Source organism: Neofelis nebulosa, chromosome 4, assembly GCF_028018385.1.
Source record: "Neofelis nebulosa isolate mNeoNeb1 chromosome 4, mNeoNeb1.pri, whole genome shotgun sequence".
Taxonomy (NCBI): domain Eukaryota; kingdom Metazoa; phylum Chordata; class Mammalia; order Carnivora; family Felidae; genus Neofelis; species Neofelis nebulosa.
In genome coordinates, this window is record NC_080785.1 from 63,860,624 (window position 1) to 63,882,370 (window position 21,747).

Consider the following 21,747-nt stretch of genomic DNA (forward strand, 5'->3'; position numbering starts at 1 on the left):
AAGTATCTATATTATGACAAAATAGCAGTCACTAATGCTAATGAGATTACAGCTCAATATACAGGAAACAGAGAATGATCTGGACCCTGAGGTAAATTAAAGCCTTAAAGAAATTCATGTTCCTATTCCCACCGAGAATACTTTCCATCACAGAATGAAAGGTACTAAAAGAAACTGGCAGAATGAAATCTCTCTGCATATGGGGTTTACTCAGAAGGGTACAAAGCCAAAGAGACCATCAGCCACAGTAAGTTGGACCTTCTCTGGCATGCTATCATTTCAAGAGCTGCCCCTGACAAAGGCGCAGGCTTTTGCGCCCATTAGGCTCAGTGCGAAAGGTCTCCGATCACTTGCCAGCTGGCATAGTGGACCGTTATCTAAAGATGTGAACAGCCACAGCCCTGGCCTGGCTGTAACTGGAAACCAAAGCGACAATTAATTATGGATGGAATGTGGCCAGGCAAGGCTGCAATTGTAATCAAACGAGACCACACTGAGGAAAAATAACATTTTATTCTGTCCTGGGTACCTCACAGATAGATTTATGACTACACTGCCAGTTGGAGATAAAGTAAAAATCAATCATATTATTCATATGAGTAAAATAAGCAAGTCCTGGTGAAACAAAAAACATGCTTCCTAGGATTATGTTGCAGATACTTCATTTATATCCAGCTTTATTGGGCAAAATCGCAGATCCTCAACTTTTTTTTTTTTTTTTTAATGAAAGCTGAGAAATACATTATCAGCTGGCACTGTAATGAAAAGATCTGGGAACTTTTATATTCAAAGCCTGGATTGCAAAACTGTATTACAATATTTCCTGCTTACTGCCTTGCTCATATTTTATCATAATAACTCTATTGCATTTTGAAATGTGGAGCCTGGAAGCTATAGAGTATCTACAGTCAACAAATAGAAAAGCCTTTTAATTATGTCCATGAATAATCAAAAAGAGAAAAATAATGCTAATTCTGTGCAGTAAAAAAAAGCTAAAGAACTTCTGTTTCTTTAGAAGCACAATTTAAATCTCAGTCTAGTTCTGTAAAGGAAGGATCATCATCAGATGAACATTCCCTGAAAGAGATGGTCTTTGTAACATTAACTTGCCAAGCTAAAGAGAGAAACTGCTGCAATAAACCACAGATTAATGGAGAAGAAGATCTCATGGACTAGAATTAGTTTACAATCTAGCAATTTTTTTATTAAAAAAAAAGCTATCTGTGGATGATGCAGTCAAGGTATGCACTCACTCATTAGTAACAGAAGTGATACATTCTTCTTAAAAATCCCTTCGAATGTGACTGTTTTACATACGAGTTTAAGTAACCTTGGCATTTAAAATGAAAATGAAAATGTATACCAACCTAACCCCAAAACTTGTAAAGCATCTGGGCAACGGAGATCTTCAAATCAATCGCCTCAGAGATTTTACATAGAAACGGGAGTCTGTCTGCCCAAATCCTCAATTCCGCCTCACCTTCTAGCCCTTTCTGTCTCTTGCCAAGCTATCTGTGCAGTGAGTGGGATGACTGGAGGGGAGCCAGGGGGTTCAGCAAAGGAAGAGGGGGATGCCATTTTTCTGCAAAACTGTTCACTCACCATCCTCCTTCCCTTCACAACCCCCTCACCTTCCACCCCCCACCCCCACTGCAAAAACCAGATTATCCAGGGAACTCAGCTTCTAGGGAATCACATTTAATAAGTGCTTAACCAGCAAGGGGTCTTCTTAAGAAATGGAACATGAGGCAAGATAATGGGAAAGGGCATGGATTGGCGGTAAACAAACAAATCTACAAGCCAAAAGCCGGGTCCTTGCATTTGTGAGTCTTTGCCTTCCCCACTCTGCAGAGGGCTGCAGCTTGGGAGTCAGTTCTAATTCTAACTAAACAATAAATATTGCTATAATGGCAATGTTTTTTTTCAAAGGGTCTTTGTCCGTTTAGTGTGGCACAACTGATTTTGCCCTTTTAGGTTGCCTTGCATTTGGCCACTTTAAAGGTATTTTTTTGCTTTGGTCCATTTGAACTCAAGATCAATTAACAAGTACAAAGAATTCTAAGAAGCAGATGCTTCAAAGACAGACTGAGAGAAGCACCATGTGGAATATCTTTTAAATATTAAGATTAGCAGGGCGCCTGTGTGGCTCGGTTGGTTAAGCACCTGACTCTTGATTTGGCTCAGGTCATGATCTCACCATTCGTGGCACTGAGCCCCAAGTCAGGTTCTGCACTGACAACATGGAGCCTGCTTGGGATCCTCTCTCTTCCTCTCTCTGCCCCTCTCCTGTGCACATATGCGTTCTCTCTCTCATTCCCTCTCTCTCAAAATAAATAAACTTAAAAAAAAAAATAGATGAAGACTAGAGTGCCCATTATCAATAGTATCCCCAAACTCCCTTGCCTATGTTAAGTGAAGCCCACGTAAAGGTGAATAAAGTTTCAATTTGTTTTCCTGCAAATTGAGTTCCTTCTTTTTCTGTAACAGAATGACAGAATATTGGGATGCAGTTACTTGTATGTTTTTCCTGATGTAAAAAGCAAGACTGAGAAACAGAATTTTCAAACTGCCAAGAAATGTATGAGTGTGTGTGTGTGTGTGTGTGTGTGTGTTGTAAAAGTTTGAAGGGTGAAAAAAAGACCATCATGCTCAAATCAAGTCTCCTAATTTCCTTCATGATTCATCATTCTGTCTTGATTTTTATAGAAAATCTCTTCATCTCTCTTCACATTGGGTTTTGTCCTCAGCTACAGACAAATGTATATGATTCCCACCTGGGTGTATGAAATTCTTTTTTAGAGTCCCAGAACCTGTCACCTCCAGAGAGTCTCCTTTCCCTGCCCCCAGCAGCCACAATCAAATAGCTCACTTATCTATGAAGTATCTCTACATTGGAGCTATATTGACATTCATGTCATTGAATTTGTAGTTATTTCTGTGCATGTCAGCCCCCCAGAATCCCACCCTCCATTTCCCTACCCCACCCCGTTCCTAATTCTCAATGCCATTGAGATTTCTTTGAAGCCAGAAAACACATCTTATCTGCTTTGAGATCTGCAGCCTGACACCTAATAGGTCCCCAATATAGTTTGTCAAACTGGATCAAGTTTAAGAATTCAAAGTATATCTGAAGAACAATTTCTGTGTATATATAACCTCTTTTACTTTAGGTTGTTCCAACTTAGAAAATATATTTCAGAAGGCATTTTAATCTATCTAATCTTACTGTCCATTCAATACAGTCTTATAACTACAGCCGTCTTATATGGGACCCCTAAACAATTAAATTCTTACATACTTAACTCAAAACTTTGTAAAGTATCTGGAGAACTACGATCGTGAAATCAACGGCCTAGGAAATGTCACATGGGAACCCTAGTCTCTGTTCTCTACTCAAACCTTCTGTTCTCCTTAACCTTCTACTCCTTTCTATATATAAATTAGTGACCTCTCGGCACAAGTGGGTGCCACGTGTGGAGAAGAGTCAGGAAATTCCATGCAAAAGAGGAGGGGGCTATTTTGTATGAAGTGCTGCACATACGTTATTTATTTAGTCTTAAAGTAGAAATATAAATACCCTTGTTTTACCTATAAAGAAACTTAAGTCTAAAGATTTCCAGCCACAAACAACAAGGTTACAATTCTTTTTTTTTCTTCTGATTTTAAAGACTGTCTCTTTCCTTGACTTTACACGGTAACTAAACCACTGCATATTGTTATTGTATTGCTGTTTTTTATTTTTTTATTTTTTATTTTTATTTTTTTTTTTAATTTTTTTAACCTTTATTTTTGAGACAGAGAGAGACAGAGCATGAACGGGGGAGGGTCAGAGAGAGGGAGACACAGAATCCGAAACAGGCTCCAGGCTCTGAGCTGTCAGCACAGAGCCCGATGGGGGGCTTGAACTCACGGACCACGAGATCATGACCTGAGCCGAAGTCGGATGCTTAACTGACTGAGCCACCCAGGTGCCCCTGTATTGCTGTTTTTTAACTAGCAGGTGAAAAGTGTTTCTTTCTTGTTCTGTTAAGTACTTATTGAGTGCCCATGTGATAGACATGCATCTGATACACGAAATACATTTTTAAAAATCTGCATAAATAGTGCCATAATCTCCAGAAACATACAGAAAAAAGAAAAAAGCAGAAACCTACAATTGCAAGCTAAATACCAAAGTTATTTCAGAGTGACAATTCCAAGGTAAAAGGAGAGAATCTCTTATCCATACACATTTAGGTCCCGAATTGTGACTTAAGTCTTTATTTAGTAATTTATAAAGAAACTAACGCATAAAGAATATAAATTAATTTATAAAGAATATAAAGAATTATTTGGGTCATTATATTTCATCTATTTAAATCATTTTCACTTTCAAAGTTGGCAGATTAACATTAGTAGTTCGATATGTTAAAACCATATGTATTTCTTCTCACTAGCATATGTTCATAGAGAATATTTCATTGAAAGAAGATTTTTATGTATTGTTTATATAATAAAACCTAATAGAAATCATACATGTGTCTATACTGTAGGTTCAGAGACTAATTCAAAACCACAAAACCCTTTGCTTTTAGCCGGACCTAAAACAGCCTCAGCCTTTGAGCTTGTCCTCTTACTGCTGTTTATCTTGCATAGAACATTCTTTTCTGCCTCCTTCCGTCATTTGACTATTCTTGCTGGTTTTTCCCTCAGCTTAGAACAAACTTCCTCCCAGGGATGCTAAAATTCATGGATGCTCAAGACCTCTGTGGGTAGAATTGTAGCTCATTATAATCCGTTTCTTTTGTAATACGATGTGTTTTATTTCATGCATGTAAATTTTTTTCTCTCAGGAGGGGCTTATGCCACAAAAGAGGTTAAAGGAGTCCCTCCTTCAAATTCCCATCGTGCCCTGGTCTCCTTCCTAAATCAAAACACTCAGCTTTTGTTTTGGTTTGGTTTGGTTTGGTTTGGTTTGGTTTTTGCCGCCACCGAAGGAAAGACGCTTCAAGGCAGGGAAACAACAGTATTCACACTGTATTCCTTCTACCCACACGCTGCTTGTACACAGAAAGGGAACAAGAGATATTTGTGGAAAGGACAGATGAATTATATCAATTCAAAGTGGCAAACCTGGCCATTTTATGACATGCAGTAGCCCCACTTGAAAGTTATAGATGAATAAAAATGGGAATATCAGTTATGATTAAATGACATTTGATAGGACAAAAATCTTTCAAATACTGCAGGTCATGAAAAGAATAGATCATGACACGATTAACAGAGTAAAAGCCCCTGAAGGTGGCCTGCCTGACTCTGTGTTTTTCTAACTGCAGCCTGTAAGTTCTCTCCTACGTCACACCCGTTCTGGCCCTGGAGAGAATGAAGATAAGAGGCTAAATTTGTAGGGGGCACCTGCGTGGCTCAGTTGGTTAACCGTCTGACTCTTGATTTCAGTTCAGGTCATGATCTTGTGGTTTGTGAGTTCAAGCCCTGTATCGGGCTCCACACTGGCAGAGCAGAGCCTGTTTGGGATTCTCTCTCTCCCTCCCTCTCTGCCCCTCCCCTTGCTCTTTCTGTTTCAAAAATAAATAAGTAGGCTAAAAAAAAAAAAAAAAAGACCAGTTCTTTGTGACCACTGGCTTCACAATGGCTGGATAAGAATGTCCTTATGGCCCAGGGCAAAGCCTTATCCCTGAACATAACCAGGTCTCCCAAAAACCCTGACTTTGCTTTCCTGACTTCAGATGGCTCATTGCTATTGTTTTTTTAAGTTTATTTATTTTTGAGACAGAGAGAGACAGAGCATGAACAGAGGAGGGTCAGAGAGAGAGGGAGACACAGAATCCGAAACAGGCTCCAGGCTCTGAGCTGTCAGCACAGAGCCCAACGCGAGGCTCAAACTCACAGACCACAAGATCATGACCTGAGCCGAAGTCGGATGCTCAACCAACTGAGCCATCCAGGCGCCCCACCTCATTGCTATTTAAGAAAACATATTTTACAATGAAAAGGAAGGAGAGAATGGGAGGAGAACTAATATTTATTATGCATGTTATATGTACAAATATACTACAGCTGTCAGGGATAGGTATAACTCTTTTCAAATTATTTTCAAATGGTAAATAATTTACTCAACATCATGCAGCAATTAAATCAAAGAGCCTGGGGGCGCCTGGGTGGCTTGGTCAGTTAAGCGGCCAACTTCGGCTCAGGTCATGATCTCACGGTTGTGAGTTCGAGCCCCACGTCGGCTCTGTGCTGACAGCTCAGGGTCTGGAGCCTGCTTCAGATTCTGTGTCTCCCTCTCTCTCTGCCCCTCCCCCACTCATGCTCTGTCTCTCTCTGTCTCAAAAATAAATAAACGTTAAAAAAATTTTTTTTTTTTTAAATCAAAGAGCCAGAGTTAGACCCAAATGTGCACACTGCAAAAGCTAAGTGCCTTTTCAGACTAGAATAGGGGGCTAGCTGCTGGGAGAATTAAAAGTCATCAAAAGCAGATGGTTGTAAACCCATGTTGATGCCAACAGATGCAGTGATTCCCAAGTATGGGCTTGGGCCAGGACTGCTATCTTCCTCAGAAAATTTCTTTCTGATTATGTTAGCCCATGGTCCAAAAGGTTACAGTAAGAATGAAAAAGAGGCAGAGCACCTATGTGCTGGACACACAGAAGGGACCTAATTAAAAATGGCTCCTCCCTCTGACATCTTATCTTACTAAGATCGGCCTTTATTTCCATGTGGTGTACCTTCAAAACAATGGGACCATCCTCCTGCCCCTTCCCATGCTACTGGTTTAGATGCTAGTTTCAAACAGAAGTGTTTGTTCACTCTTTTGCAATCCTTCATTTCATAGACTCTAATTCAACATTCACTGTTAGATACCTTGTTATTACATGTATAAAGAAAAAAATACTGCCTATTAAAGTATGACAAGTCAAATGTAACATTCATCCCACTCCAAGCATGTAAAAAGAAATGTGAAAAATGTGCTCCTCAGAATCACTTCAAAACTGTGTCTAGGGGCGCCTGGGTGGCGCAGTCGGTTAAGCGTCCGACTTCAGCCAGGTCACGATCTCGCGGTCCGTGAGTTCGAGCCCCGCGTCAGGCTCTGGGCTGATGGCTCGGAGCCTGGAGCCTGTTTCCGATTCTGTGTCTCCCTCTCTCTCTGCCCCTCCCCCGTTCATGCTCTGTCTCTCTCTGTCCCAAAAATAAATAAAAAATGTTGAAAAAAAAAATTTATTAAAAAAACTGTGTCTATGGTAGTAATCTTCAGAGTTTGTCCTACCTTGGAACTGGGCTCTTGTACTCATGACAGTGAGTCCTTGACCTGGTCCACCCTGGAAAGTGTGAATTCCCGGACACTTCCAACAATCCAGTCTCCAGCTGCTGGGCAAAACAGCTTAGATGCCCTAAGATTGTCCTTGGAAGAGGGCTACAGGTGACAGCTGTCAGTGGCAAAACTGTTAGCAAAGAAGCTGGGGAATGGGGGCTCAGTCTCAGTAAAGGGGACCCAGGGTGATCCAGGAGGACAACCACAGCATTCACTGCTGGACATATTTAACGTATGACCAAGACAGGGAAGCTGGTTTCAATGTGTGGGCTGTGGAATAAGTCTACCATCATAAACGCATTTCATATATCCGAGATAAGCGTGACTATATTTTGATCTAAAACAATAATCGCTTCATGAAATATCAGAGAATTTTTAAACAACTCATGCTTTCATGGTTTCTACTAATATCAACTATATGTAACTTATTGTGATGTTTACAAATCAATTTTACTTTTTTCTAGTTTTAGTTTTTTCTAGCTTTTTTAAAAGTTTTTTCTAGATATTAATGGATATCCTCAGTGAGAATTATATAAATATTCTGATTATAGGCAGGACAATCTTCTCAGCTGTCTTGATACAGTTCTAGGTTTAATAAGGTGATCTTGCTTCCTATAGATCAGCTAGTTTGTGTCATTGAACCCAAATCTAAGTACTCATTAAGATTCTGAGAATCTGCTGGGAACATTTTTGAACTTGAAAGATGTAGAAATGACCTATTTCTGTTCGTCACTAAAGGATATATGGGATTTGGCATCACAACCTCTATTATTAAAGATTCTCTTTCCTAGAACTATGTTACTGGGCATGACTAATAATAGGATAGCCTCAGGGCAGGGTGTAGCAAGACTAAACCAGGAGAATATGTGTTAGTTCCAAAGACCCAGAGTTCAATTAAATCCAAGAGGGAAAGACAGAACTAAGGGGCAAAGCCAAGGTCAATTATGGTGTCAAGCTAGAAGACGCCTACTAGTGAATGAATAAGTACCCTAGTTAATAGTCGTGGATAAAAGCCAGAAATAAATGAGGAAGCAGCAAATGGGGGTACAAGGAGGATACCCAGCTTAATTCTTGCAAAGAGTATCTTGCTGGCTTAGCCTTCCTTTCAAAACAGGACACCCTTCCTCTGTTGTACAGAGGTAAGAAGGGCATTTTGAAGGCACTGTGTGAGCAAGGATATGGCAATCTATGTGCTTGATTGAAGCACCACATTGTCTCACATGAAGTCTGTAATTCCCATATCTCTGAAAGATGGTGATTCAAAATCCTGTCAGTGTCATTTCATAGAATTACATTCCACCCAGTATACCAGAGTAACAGCCAACGTCTCTGGGGACCTCCAATTAAAGAGCTGAGACCTATTTAAACTTTGATTTCGTGTAGTTTTTCTTTAGCTTTAATACCACTATTAAATAACATCTATTTAATAGCCCAAGGAAGAGTTTTTGAAAAGTGTTAATGAGAATGTAGCTCACTGTCATCTCACTTGCTCAATGACTCAATTATATGACATTTACTTATGCCCTTTGAATGACAACAGTCATGCCAGCTGCTGGCTGAAGGGGAATTTTCCAGCAGCACTTAAATAGACTGTTTATCTTCATTAGCTCTTTGTTAGAATTCACTCTGAACAGACGTGGAGGCTGTCATTCATCTCACACAGCCCTATCCCTGTCTTATATGGCTCTGATGTCCGCTTAGCAATTTCTTTTTTGGTTATTCGTTTGATGTTTCAAATTGTGATTGAAATTTTTTTTAATGTTTATTTATTTTTGAGACAGAGAGACAGAATGTGAGAGGGGGAGGAGCAACGAGGAGGGGGGGACACAGAATCTGAAGCAGGCTCCAGGCTCTGAGTTGTCACCACAAAGCCCAATGTGGGGCTCAAACCCACAAACCATGAGATCATGACCTGAGCCATAGCTGGACACCAAACCAACTGAGCCACCCAGGCGCCCCTAAAATTGTAATTTATAATATCAACATGCTTTCATAGATTCAATGCACTAATCCTTATCCAAATTTAATGTTTCTACATTTTTCTATCTTAAAATTATAACTACCATGTACGTACGATTCATTTTTATTCTATAGTCTACTTGAAAAAGATAAGTAAAATAAATAGAATAAAGGTCTCATAACCAGGATTTATATCAAATTCATATGCCTTTGTCAATGTGTTACAAAGGTAGTTTGTAAATTATTTCCTTGGCACGTAATGACAGTAAACTCTCAGCCGTGATGCTTGAACAATAGGATGGTGTAGTCACTTAACAATTTCCCTACATAACAGCCTTCATTTGCAATCTTTAAAAAATGTATAACACTAAATCTATACTGAGTAGTCATTTTTTGATCATTTAAAGGATATATTTCTATTGCTGCAGAGAAAAATTACAAAAGTGACTAATAATAGAGATTACTACTAAAGCATGAAGGTTAACAGAGTTTTCCACATGTGGTTGTATGAATTTTGTACTTCAAAAGGGGGTTAACAAGTCCCCATGTTTACAGGATCTTTGAAGTGGTGTTAAGGTTGAGTCAGGTTCAAACAAATAAACAAGATAATTGGTAAAAAAGAGAAAAAAAATCTATTTCCAGAGCAGCTGAGAAGTATATTAATCACATCATTTCCAAGGGGAATGCTTGGCCCATAAACCTCAGCACTGCTTTAAAGAACTCCTCCCCCACTGCCTACTAACAATTTTATTTATATTCCTAAATACCAAGGTACATTTGTAAAGGAAGCAATTTTAAATACTGGTCTGACTACTGTGACAAATGACAGAGATATTTTGTTAAGCTAGTTTTCCATAGCATAAAGTCAAGTAGATGCTTCCTTGTTTCCAAATATATATTATTAAAATAAATAAATAAAAATAAATGTCTATTATTTATCATATGCTTACTATATTTGAGGAACCGCTAAGGGGCTACGTGAGTACTGCCCTTTAAATTGCTATGCAACTTGAAGGGTCTTTGAATTGGGTGTTCTCTCAGCCTGGAATGTTTTTCCCCAACTGAATAACTGTTCCTGGCTCTATTACAAGTTTTAGCCTTTCTTAACAACATATCAACAAGCAGAGCTCTCAGCGTTGTCCCTGTCACGTCAATGTGTTTATCTCTTTTAAAGCACTCTTCCAAATCTATAACCGATTTACTTATTTATTTGTTAACTTGTTATGCCTACCTTCCAACTCATCCAATAGAATTTCCAGTAGGGCAGACCTCTGAATCCCTACCTTGGTACATCATAAACACTGACAAAGTATAAATTGAGTGAATATATGAATGTTTGATAAGCATTATTTCATTTAATCCTTCAAATAGTCCCACGTAATCATTTCAAAGGAATTAAGGTTCAAAGAGAGTAAGAATTTTGCCTGAGGTCATTTGAGCAGTCAGGCAGCACAAGGATTAAGCCATGCTCTTAATCTTTATGGATTGTTCACCTCTCAAACTAGTTTCACTTAACAATATCATTGTCTTGGCAGCACCTGCACTAAAAACCTGAAGAATGGTTCCTTTCTTTTATACCCCCACCCAAACAATTGTTTACCAGGTGCACCTAGCCTCCCCAGCCAGCTCTCTTCCCCATCCCTGTCTACACAATCTTAGTTTTGGCCCTCACCATTTCTCATCAACATGGCCCTTGGCCTCCCAACTGGTCTCCCTGCTATACGTGACTTCCCTATCCTCAACACTTCTACCGGGATGACTGTACAGATTTAATACTCCTGTTAAAATCTCTCAGTGGCTTCCCCAACTTTAGGATAAAATTCACACTCCTTAGCTTTACAACCCCCTTGAAAACCTGGCTTCTGTTATATCTTCTCATATTTACTTCTCTTACTCCCTATATTACTATGTTTGGTGCATGAAACATTGACATTCTTCTATGTCCTGTATTTTAAAATTTATTTTTAAATGTTTATTTATTTTTGAGAGAAAGAGAGAGTACAAGCAGGGAGGTGCAGAGACAGAGGGAGAGAGAGAATCTCAAGCAGGCTCTGTGCTGTCAGTTACAAAGCCCAAAGCAGGGCTGGAACTCACAAACTACGAGATCATGACCTGAGCTGAAGTTGGACACTTAACCAACTGAGCCACCAGGCACGCCTATCCTGTATTTGTATATTTCCTCTTAATATGTTTCCCCCACTTTTTTGCCTGATTCACATCTATTTGTCCTTTACAACTCAGAACAAACATTATTTCTTAAAAGTTCATCCCAGATCTACTCCCACTATTACCACCACCACTAAGCTGAGTATGCCCCTGCCCTGGCCTGCCATAGACCCCAGAATAAGTCTCAATACCATGACATGTCACAGCATGCAGTAGTTGTCACATTCTGTAGTTTTGTGGGGGTTTTTTTTATTATTTTTAAAAAGTACAGCAGTACTTGACAGACTCCCTGAGGGCATGTCCCTAGCATACGTAGCACCTGGTAAACAATAATGATTCAGCAGGTATTTGTTGAAAGAATGAATCAAAGAACAGATATATATTTTAACGCGATTACAAATAAGTTCAATAAAGAAAAGAAAGTAAAGTGAGAATAATTAAATAGTGTCAGGAGCTATGCCTCAGAAGCACACACTATTCTGTTTCATACTGTGGTGCTGCAGAACCTTCCATGGGACTGCATTATGAACGCTCTTCACTGATCAATGCAGTCGCCCCAATATCTGCAAAGTACTATGCCCAGTACAAGGGAGGATATACAAATAAGACAGTCAGCCTGCTTTGGAAGCTTACAAACTAATGGGAGAGACACATCATTTTCCAAAGGAATTCATATGAACCCCATGACTTCCTTTTATTCAAGATACATGACCTGAAAATTCATCAGAAATCATTTGATCATTTTCAACTAACAAATTTTCTCGAAATGCCAGATTGCCTCTAATGATTGATTTCATGTATTTGCTCTAACACTCTCCTTTTGGAGACCGAGTTCAAAGACCGTATAAGTTGCAGAGCAACTGCATGTTCATAAATTCAGTGGCCACTTAAATGTATGCTTGATTTGTTTTTGATCTTACTGCAAAGAAAAAGAAAAAAAAAAAAACTCTGGATTAGAGTCCTCCTGAGAAATAACTTTTTAGCCAGGCTCACCAAACCTTATTTTGCAGATTTCAGAGATGCATAATGCTATATATAAATTTCAGGCAGGGATTCCTAGAGAGCAAGGAGAGCGCTCACCAGCCAAACTGCTCAGGGGACACCGATCTGCAAACAAAAAGCAAGGTGGAATTTTTTTTTTCCTTGTGGGCCTTGAAGAATCATTTTGCTTTGCCTTTGTCCAGGTTTCCATGGAAACCCCTCTCCTGGAAATGTGCGGTTCTTCCCAGCCCTCGTCACGAATGCAAGGAAGGAGACAAGGAGACAAACCTGAAGTTGTATTCTATTTTAGTGCTGCCATGAGTTGATGAAATAAAGGGATATTGTTATATTCATAAAGAAGTCAGTCAACATGAAAATGAGTATAATGAGCAAACAATCGGTTGGATGATAACTTTAATTTTCCTTCTGCCTTTGAGTAGGATATAATGTAGGGATATAATGTAGGGTTTGGGTTTCTTACCTAATATATGAAATAATGAACAGTATAATGGCAGTCCAAGGGTACCAATAATCAGCCTAATAGTTAATTCATCCTGGGAACTTAGGCAAAATGAAATACACATTTTCAAAACAATAGAAGTAGGCCCAGAAATTACTTTTTAATCTCCAAGAAACAAGTCAGGAAAATTCCACTTTAAGGACAGGAAGAAATAGTGGACATTATGGTTTTTGTTGGGAAAGAATTTGATGTTGATGTTGGTGAAGAAGGTCACTGTTACCTACAAACAGACCCAGGAAGTGTTACAAACAACCAATACACCAATAATATCATGTATTGTAAGAGAAGCAGAGAAATTCCCCAAACTCACAGGAACAGAGCAAGGAAAAGCAAACTGTCAGAGTTCTGTATATGAGAAAGTGCGGAAGCAATGTTTATAAGTCAGGCAATATAGGCTGCATACCTCAGTGACTTCTGCCAGGAAGTGTTTACTCACACGAAAGAGCTGGTTTTACAATTACTGAATTACAAACTGCAAAATGTGCTATAGAAGAGAAGTACAGGGGCACCTGGGTGGCTCAGTCAGTCAGGTGTCCGACTTCGGCTCCACGAGAAGATGTAAGGGAAAAGCATTACCTTACTTACGTTACTTCCCCCGCAATAATCCCTTGGATTAGATGCTGTTATTATCCTGTTTCACAGGAGCTAACAGAGGCATGAAGAAATTTCCCTCAAGGTCAACCAGGAGCTAAATATTGAAGGGGCTCTGTGCTATCGGTACAGATACTGCTGCAGATCCTCTGTCTCCCTCTCTTTGTGCATCTCTCCTTTTCATGTGCACTCTCTTTCTCATAGATGGATAGATAGATAGATAGATAGATAGATAGATATTGGAGCCCAGATTTGAGCCAGTGCTGGTCTGTCAGGGTTCATGATCTTGCTCCTACGTCACATGATTTTTTGAAGTAGCTGTCTCAATTTTATTCTAAATGTTGAAGTTATGAATTCTAGGCAGGGCCACTTGGATGGCTCAGTTGGTTAAGCATCCAATTCTTGATACCGGCTCAGGTCTTGATCTTGCAGTTGCGAGACTGAGCCCCGTGTAGGACTCCGGGCTGAGCCTACTTGGGATTCTCTCTCTCTCCCTCTCTCTCTTTGCCCCTCCCCCACTCATGCTTGCTTCCTCTCTTTCTCTCTCTCTCCCTCTCTCCCTCTCTCTCCCTCTCTCCCTCTCTCTCTCTCTCTGCCCCCCCCACTAGTGCTCTCTCTCTCTCTTTCTCTCTCTCAAAATAAATAAGTAAACATGTAAAAAAAAGAATTCTAGAGAGATAAAATATATTTGTCAGGAGATGCTAGAATGTGTGTGATGTCTAGATCCCTCTGATTTATTTTCTTAATAAGTACCGAGAAATTCTCCTTTAAGGAATCCTTCGGAATCAAAATGACTCATTCAAATACTCATGAATTTGCCTATCTAACGACATAGTCACATCCCAGTTAGGATTCTCAAAGCCGACCCAGTGGCTGGGCTGGGAAGTCAGCGTGTTCACATCACTACGCAAGAACGTAAGTTTGAAATCTACAGTCTCCCCACTCACCCCTCGTTCAGATCTTCTCTCGGACTTGCCCTTGCCACCCCTCACCCACTGTATTATCCTGGTAAGTGCTGGTCATTTTAACTCAACTATAAACAACTTGGAAGGTAGAAGACACATATTACTTATCTTTGTACCATAGTGACAAGCACAGTACTCTGTCACTATAGGTATTCAGTTGTTAAATAAGTTAACGTGCTTACTGTCTAATATTTTATACTTTCATTAAATATTATTGTTTCAGGGGCGTCTGGGTGGCTCAGTCGGTTAAGCGTCCGACTTTGGCTCAGGTCATGGTCTCACAGTTCATGGGTTCGAGCCCCACAGTGGGCTCTGTGCTGACAGCTCAGAGCCTGAAGCCTGCTCCAGATTCTGTGTCTCCCTCTCTCTCTCTCTCTCTGCCCCTCCCCCACTCACACTCTGTCTCTCACTGTCTCTCTCTCTCAAAAATAAATAAATGTTAAAAAAAGAAAGAAAGTGTAAAAAAAATTATTGTTTCAAACAGATTCAAAGTTCACCATAATACATTCACATTATCAGCTAATTTTGATTTTTTTTTTTCCCCTGGAGTCTTATTTCTGTAAGAAGCTTATTAGCTACTGTTATGGTAACATTATTCTGAGATCTGACTGGAAATGAATCAAGCTTCCTTTTTCATGAAAAGCTGTAGAAAAGGATGGAATATCAATTCGTTTGATATGATCTTTAAACCTCCTACTTCTCTGGAAATAAAGGCTTTCATAAGTTTTTCTCTTAGTTGTTCTGCCGTTTTCTCTTTCTTCTTCAGAAGTGTAAGCTTTGCAATCTTATCGGTAGCCTCCCCTGATGTCTCACCATAAACAATAAAGAACAACCTATGGGGCTTTTTCTTAAGAATATGTTCTGGTATCCACCCTGGTGAAACATGGTACAAAGCACCTTGAAAACATGTGATAATGTCAACAAAATGTCCTCAAAAGTGGAGTGATCCTGTTACCCCAGACTACTCACCCAAGGAGGAGGAAGGAGCTATGATCTTGCCATTTTGGTAAAGATGAGTCCTGTAAGAACACAAGACCTGACTCATCTCATCAGATCCTCTTAACTTCAATTTAGTTCAAACATTTACTAAGCACCTACTATATGCCACACGCAATAAGGGATACTGCCACTAGAAACGTGAATCAAGGTGCACACCTGCCCTGAAGACAGGGCATAGAAATGGATAGTATCTTCTAGTATGAGAGAAACAAGATCTCTCCCATCCCACACCTCCCACCTTCATGCCTTCCTCCCCACACACAGACAACAACTCTTTTTCCCCATAGGAATTCAAGTAGAAGAAATTATATAAACTTTAATAACATAAAGACAATGCAATGACTAACTGCCTCGGACTCATGATCTTCCTCATCCCATAATATCTTTTCTGAAAATGTCCCACATTCTCCAAATCTTTCCACGCTAGCCTCCAACTGTGGACCAGAAATTAACAAAACTTCTTGACTCTTAGTCTCTAATCTCTGGTGATGAACATTAAAAGTACAGTGGGGATTCTCTATTTCTTTCAATGTTTGCTTTGAAATCCTTGAAACCCCTGAAAAGGATACTTCCCCCCCACCCCATAGCATCCAAATCCATCAATGCCTTTTATTGTCTATTGATTTTTATGGAACTCTGTAGTTCAATATTTCCTAATGCATGTTCTTCATAATGCTAGTCCAGGGGATACTTAGGGAAAGACAGTGGCTTTTGAGGAGAGAGTTCTATGGTCAAATAATCTTGAAAAAGCCTACATACTACCTATCTTTCAGACATTCATAAGACATATTATGAGAAGTATGAGAAGTCTTGGAGAAGTCTTGCAATAAAGAAGTTCAATTAATTTCATTTCACTTGGCACTTCCATAACTTAGTCAAAATACTCTTTGATCTTAAAACATAATAACCTGAGAAATTATTTTTTCACAGAACACATTTAGAAAACAATATTATAAGTTGATACCTTTGGAATTATTTGTCTAAGAATAGGAAACTTCCATTCTCCAGAGCTAAAATCTTATATTTCATCCAACAAATATGTATTGAGTGTCTACTATCTGCTAAGCACTTAATTCCCACTTGTTAGTTTGAGTCTTATCCAAATGTCAGGGGTCAATTATGCCCCCAATTGTTATTTTGTTATTAGCCCTGTTACAACAATATTCTTTCTTTTCAGTAGTTGATATTCAGTTATATTCCTTTCACCAAGCTTCAACTTTAACCCTGCATCCAGTTATTGGGTTTTCATGCTGTCCCAAACATGTCTCTTTTTGCTTCCTATCCAGTTCCTTCTGAACTGAGTCCTACTTATCCCCACCAAGGCATCCTCGAAAGTGGAACCAGGTCTCTGAGGAGGAGTGCTCACTGCTCACATCTGGGCCTTTCAGGTTGCCAAGCACCTATCTTAAGTCCCCCATGCTATACTATGTTCATTTTTCTCAGGCCCTCCATGAATCACACTGTGATTTCATATGCTGTGCTCCTGGAATGACTCCCAAAGATTTCTAGTTTTCTCTGTTGTACAACAGCCAAGCCCTAGTTGTCAAAATTCTCTTTTCCCTTAGTTTCTAGAACTGTGCAGCTCTATTTGGTTTTTCCTCCTTCCCCTCTGAATACTCCTTTCCACATCTCTCTGGGTTTTATTTTTAGCTACAGTTTCTTAAACACAGTCTATGCTCAGGCAAAATCCCAGGCCCTATGCTTTTCTTTTTCTGCACTCTCTCAACAGTAGTTCATTTACCCTCAACACTTCAACCACAGTGGGAAAAATGACGAAATGTTAACATTTGACTTATCTTTAATCTTTTCTGAATCTTATAAACTTATGAAGACTGAATGTGAATATTCTGAGTGAGGTATTCATAAAGAGCATGTTAAACACCTCAAAAACTCTGGGTACAAAAAATATGTACCCAGAGAATAGAAGACAATAAGCATAAATACCATTTAAGTTGGTATTCAAAATCTAAATCCGTTTTGTTTTCCATGACGATTTTGGAAAACATACATTCCAAAATATCTAATACATCTTTCCTCCAGATGATGTACGAAGTTTTGATTTCCATTCTGTCTGCATCATTAAATACTCATGTCAAAAAAAACATTAAAAGAAATGTTCCACATGTCATTTTAACAAACATCTTAGATAAATCAGGAGTTGAAGATGTGTTCATATATGAAAGTGGTAATTCACTGACTCAGTAATAGAACAATCGATTTATTTTTCAGTAGTAGTAATAGATTGTTATAATAATAATACATTACATTTGTGATTTTTTAGGTTCCTCAATTATTTTCAGGCTGCCTTCCAGTCAGATTCCAGTGAAAAATGAGGAGTTGAAATCAGAATCTCCATTTTACCATTTGGATATTGGGCCACCAAAAGTTCAAGTGACTTGTTAAGATTATATAATTGAGGGGCACCTGGGTGGCTCAGTCGGTTAAGTGTCTGACTTCGGCTCAGGTCATGATCTCACAGTCTGTGAGTTCGAGCCCTGCGTCGGGCTCTGTGCTGACAGCTCAGAGCCTGGAGTCTGCTTCGGATTCTGTGTCTCCCTCTCTCTCTGACCCTCCCCCATTCATGCTCTGTCTCTCTCTGTCTCAAAAATAAATAAACATTAAAAAAAAAAAATTAAAAAAAAAAAAGATTATATAATTGAATCAGAATTCAAAATAAGACAACTGTTCTCTCCTGTTCTTCCAGTATGAGACTCTGAATATCTTCATACAGTCTCCTGTAATCACTTCTATGAAGAGTGAGCAATTTAGCTGAGAAAAGTGGCAGTGTAGTACAGCACGTAAATTTTGAAATGCTGTCCTATGTGACAGGTAAGGAAAAGTGAAACCCAGAAGTGGTATGATTTGGCCAAGTTCAGAAAGATATAAAAACCATTGCACAACAGAAATATAAAAGCCATTAGACAATAAAGTTAAACTCTGAAATCTCAATTGCATGGATAATGTCAGGATAGATAATATGACTACGCTTTACCTTTTCTAGTGTCTTCAGCAGTTTCTGAGCACGTCTTCTGGTTTATGTTTCATCTCCAATGTTGAAGCCGAATTTGTCCTCTACCACATCTCAGAGCTAATTTACAGAGAATAAAATGATGCAAGGTGAGTTAGTTAATGAGGTCAAGGACTGAATATCTGTACTATTTTGAGGTTACTAGGCTGAAAGCGGCTTTTTAAAAAGCCTGTCCTTTACGGGTGCCTGGCTGGCTCAGTCGGTGGAACATGCAACTCTTGGTGTTGAGGTTGTGGGTCTGAGCCCTATGTTGGGTATAGAAATTACTTAAACATAAAATCTTTAAAAAAGATTAAAAATAAAGTTTGTCCCTTATAAACTTCTTTTCCCCTCTTGCAGAACTATTGTTGGGAACACACCAGTAATATCTGAAGTGAACACAGGTTCATGAGTGGATGTGTCCTGCCAAATCAAAGATAGTTTGATATTCTCTTTAAAAAACAAGACTAAATAAGTAAATAAAATCAAATAAAATAAATATTAAATTTAAAAAATAAAAATAAATAAATAAAAACACTGTACTTTTTAGGTGTAATAACACTTGAAAATAGCCATACATTGTGGAAAACACCTATAAAGCACTTCTGATTTTTACTGTTTTCTAGATCTTTGGCTGACATTTGTCTCCACTCTTCTTCAGTGTATTTGCATACTTCTTACTTTCTGTGGATAAAAGCTGGCTTCTAGATTTCTTTAACAGTTAAGTGCTGGTATAATATAGATACTACCATATGAGAAGAAATTTCCAAAGACAGTAGTAAATGACTTTTTTAATGATTTAATACCACTCATCTCACAAGCAGCAATAATAATGCAATACATGGAAACAGTACAGAAACACTCGGTTAGTTTTCAACTTCTGTTTTGATATATGAATAAACACATATCTGGTTTTAACATATATTTATTCTTAGTATTTTTAAAAGTTAGAAATTTAACCATGTACATGACTTTGAAGTGGTGAGAAGGGTGGAACCAGACCTCAACAGCCACCCAGACTCTACTAACCCGGCTAAAAGTCACTCACATCTTAGCCTCCATTTCTCCTTTTATAAAAATGGTAACTGTCAAGTCCACCCGGAAGATCACCACCAAGATTCAATATCACAACAAATTGCCCATTTCCTAACAAAGAATGTGAAAAACAGTATATCTTTTTCATTTCTTTCTCACTACGTCTTTTTATTTTTTTAAATACAACTTATTGTCAAATTGACTTCTATACAACACCCAGTGCTCATCCCAACAAGTGCCCTCTTCAATGCCCATCACCCACTTTCCCCTCTCCCCCAGCCGCCATCAACCCTCAGTTTGTTCTCAGTATCCAAGAGTCTCTTATGGTTTGCCTCCCTCTCTCTCTATAACTTTTTTTCCCCTACCCCTCCCTCATAGTCTTCTGTTAAGTTTCTCAAGATCATCTTTGCTTTTATACTTCTCCAGTAGAACCATATTTATTCTGTCTGCATATCTTAAATTTTAAATGCATGTAACAATTTCTACTTCAATGGGGCATCTGAGTGGCTCAGTTGGTTAAGTGTCTGACTTCGACTCAGTTCATGATCTCTCGGTTAGTGACTTTGAGCCCTGCGTTGGGCTCTGTGCTGACAGCTCCGAGCCTGGAACCTTCAAATCTGTGTCTCTGTCTCTTTCTGCCCCTCCCCTGCTCGTGCTCTGTCTCTGTCTCAAAAATAATTACACATAAAAATCTTTTTTCTAGTTTGTTACAGTGTAAATCTTCTACAAGTAAGGACTCTGAACTCATTTCTCCGATTTCGAGCACAAAGGATATGATTTTAAGTCTGTCGTTATTTTTGGCCCAGAGCAGGGAGAAATTTATTGATTTGTCATCTTCCTAAATTCTATCACATTATGTTCATGATCTTTTTCATATGTTTATCTAAAAATGAAGTCTTTTTTCTTTTACTGCTTTATTTATTTTTCAAGAGAGAGAGTGATTGGGAAGGACCCACAGTGGGCTCTGTGCTGACAAGGTGACAGCAACAGCATGATGCAGGGCTCAAACTCACAACTGGCAAGCTCATGACCTGAGCTGAAGTCTGAAGCACAACTGACTGAGCCACTCAGGCGCCCCTAAAAATACAATCTTTTTTCTTTCCTAGCTTCAATTTGTAGCCATGTTGTCCCATTCAGGCATTTACCCTATATATTCCAAAACTCAAGTCTGTACATGACACCAACTGCTTCTCCCAGTAATTCTTCTCATGTGAAATTTGCAATCCAAAACACATCACAGGCATCCACTGTCTGGAAAAACTAAAGTGTTTACACCTGACACCAACCCGAAACTCTACAGAGTAAAAGGCAGTCATGGTTCTCACTGACAGTTACTATTTCCTTCCCTAGTAATTAATATCCTTCTTTGAAAATTTTGCCTGGAGCTCCTACTGTTAGAACAAAGAATCACAAATGACACTGCACCTAAAATAAGACAGTCAATGTTTTAGAGGTTTGTAATGAATGACACCCTCTCTGTAGGACACACAGGGCTGCTATGACACTTTTCTGGTTTCCTAGAAATGAAAGTAACCTAACCACATCAAGGAACACTAGCACATTCTAGTTACACTGGAGTATTTGCTCAGCATTAACTGGTTTACTTCTATCAATCTAATTCCATATTTTTTAAATTCCACCTTGTAATTTAATAAGGGATCTTGAGATCATATTAGTGTTATATACAACATTTTACTAAGTGAAGGAGAATAGAACAATATGGAATGGATTGGAACAAAACAAATCAAAAAGGAAAATATCAGAGTATACCACATGCAACATGGACAAATATTAAAATGGTATTTTGTGAAACTTTTGTTTTATTTATATATGTGTGTGCATGTACGTGTGCATGTGCCTGGGTGGTGATGTAGGAGGTATTTCGTATTGTGCACCACAGCAAAAAAACCCTTTGATAGTCGGTGAGCCGGTGTAACGGACACCTATATCAGCCACCCAGACACTTCAAGGAAGGGCTTATTGCCCAGCTGTTGAAAGTGCTGTCACCAGACACCCTCAGCTATCAGCCCCTTCAGGGATCACCTCTGCTACAGAGAGACGCCTCCCAACTCAGATGAAACCTGGCCATTCCTAAGGTGTCCCACACCCAACCATTGACACAGGAGGAAAAAAGACGAGGCTATTTTGTTCCAAACCGAGACAGGTCTAAAAGGCCATTTTAGTTTCATAGCTCCCGACGGGGTCAGTGAAG

At 39.0% G+C, this 21,747-nt stretch overlaps 1 long non-coding RNA gene across 1 annotated transcript in view; it reads right to left on the bottom strand.

Moving 5' to 3' along the window:
* LOC131509344 (uncharacterized) overlaps positions 1–21,747 on the bottom strand; it is a 76,556-nt gene that overhangs the window by 52,565 nt on the left and 2,244 nt on the right. Inside the window, exon 2 of the long non-coding RNA XR_009260444.1 lies at positions 18,486–18,581. This is a non-coding gene — a long non-coding RNA (uncharacterized LOC131509344). The remainder of the gene's footprint in view (positions 1–18,485; positions 18,582–21,747) is intronic.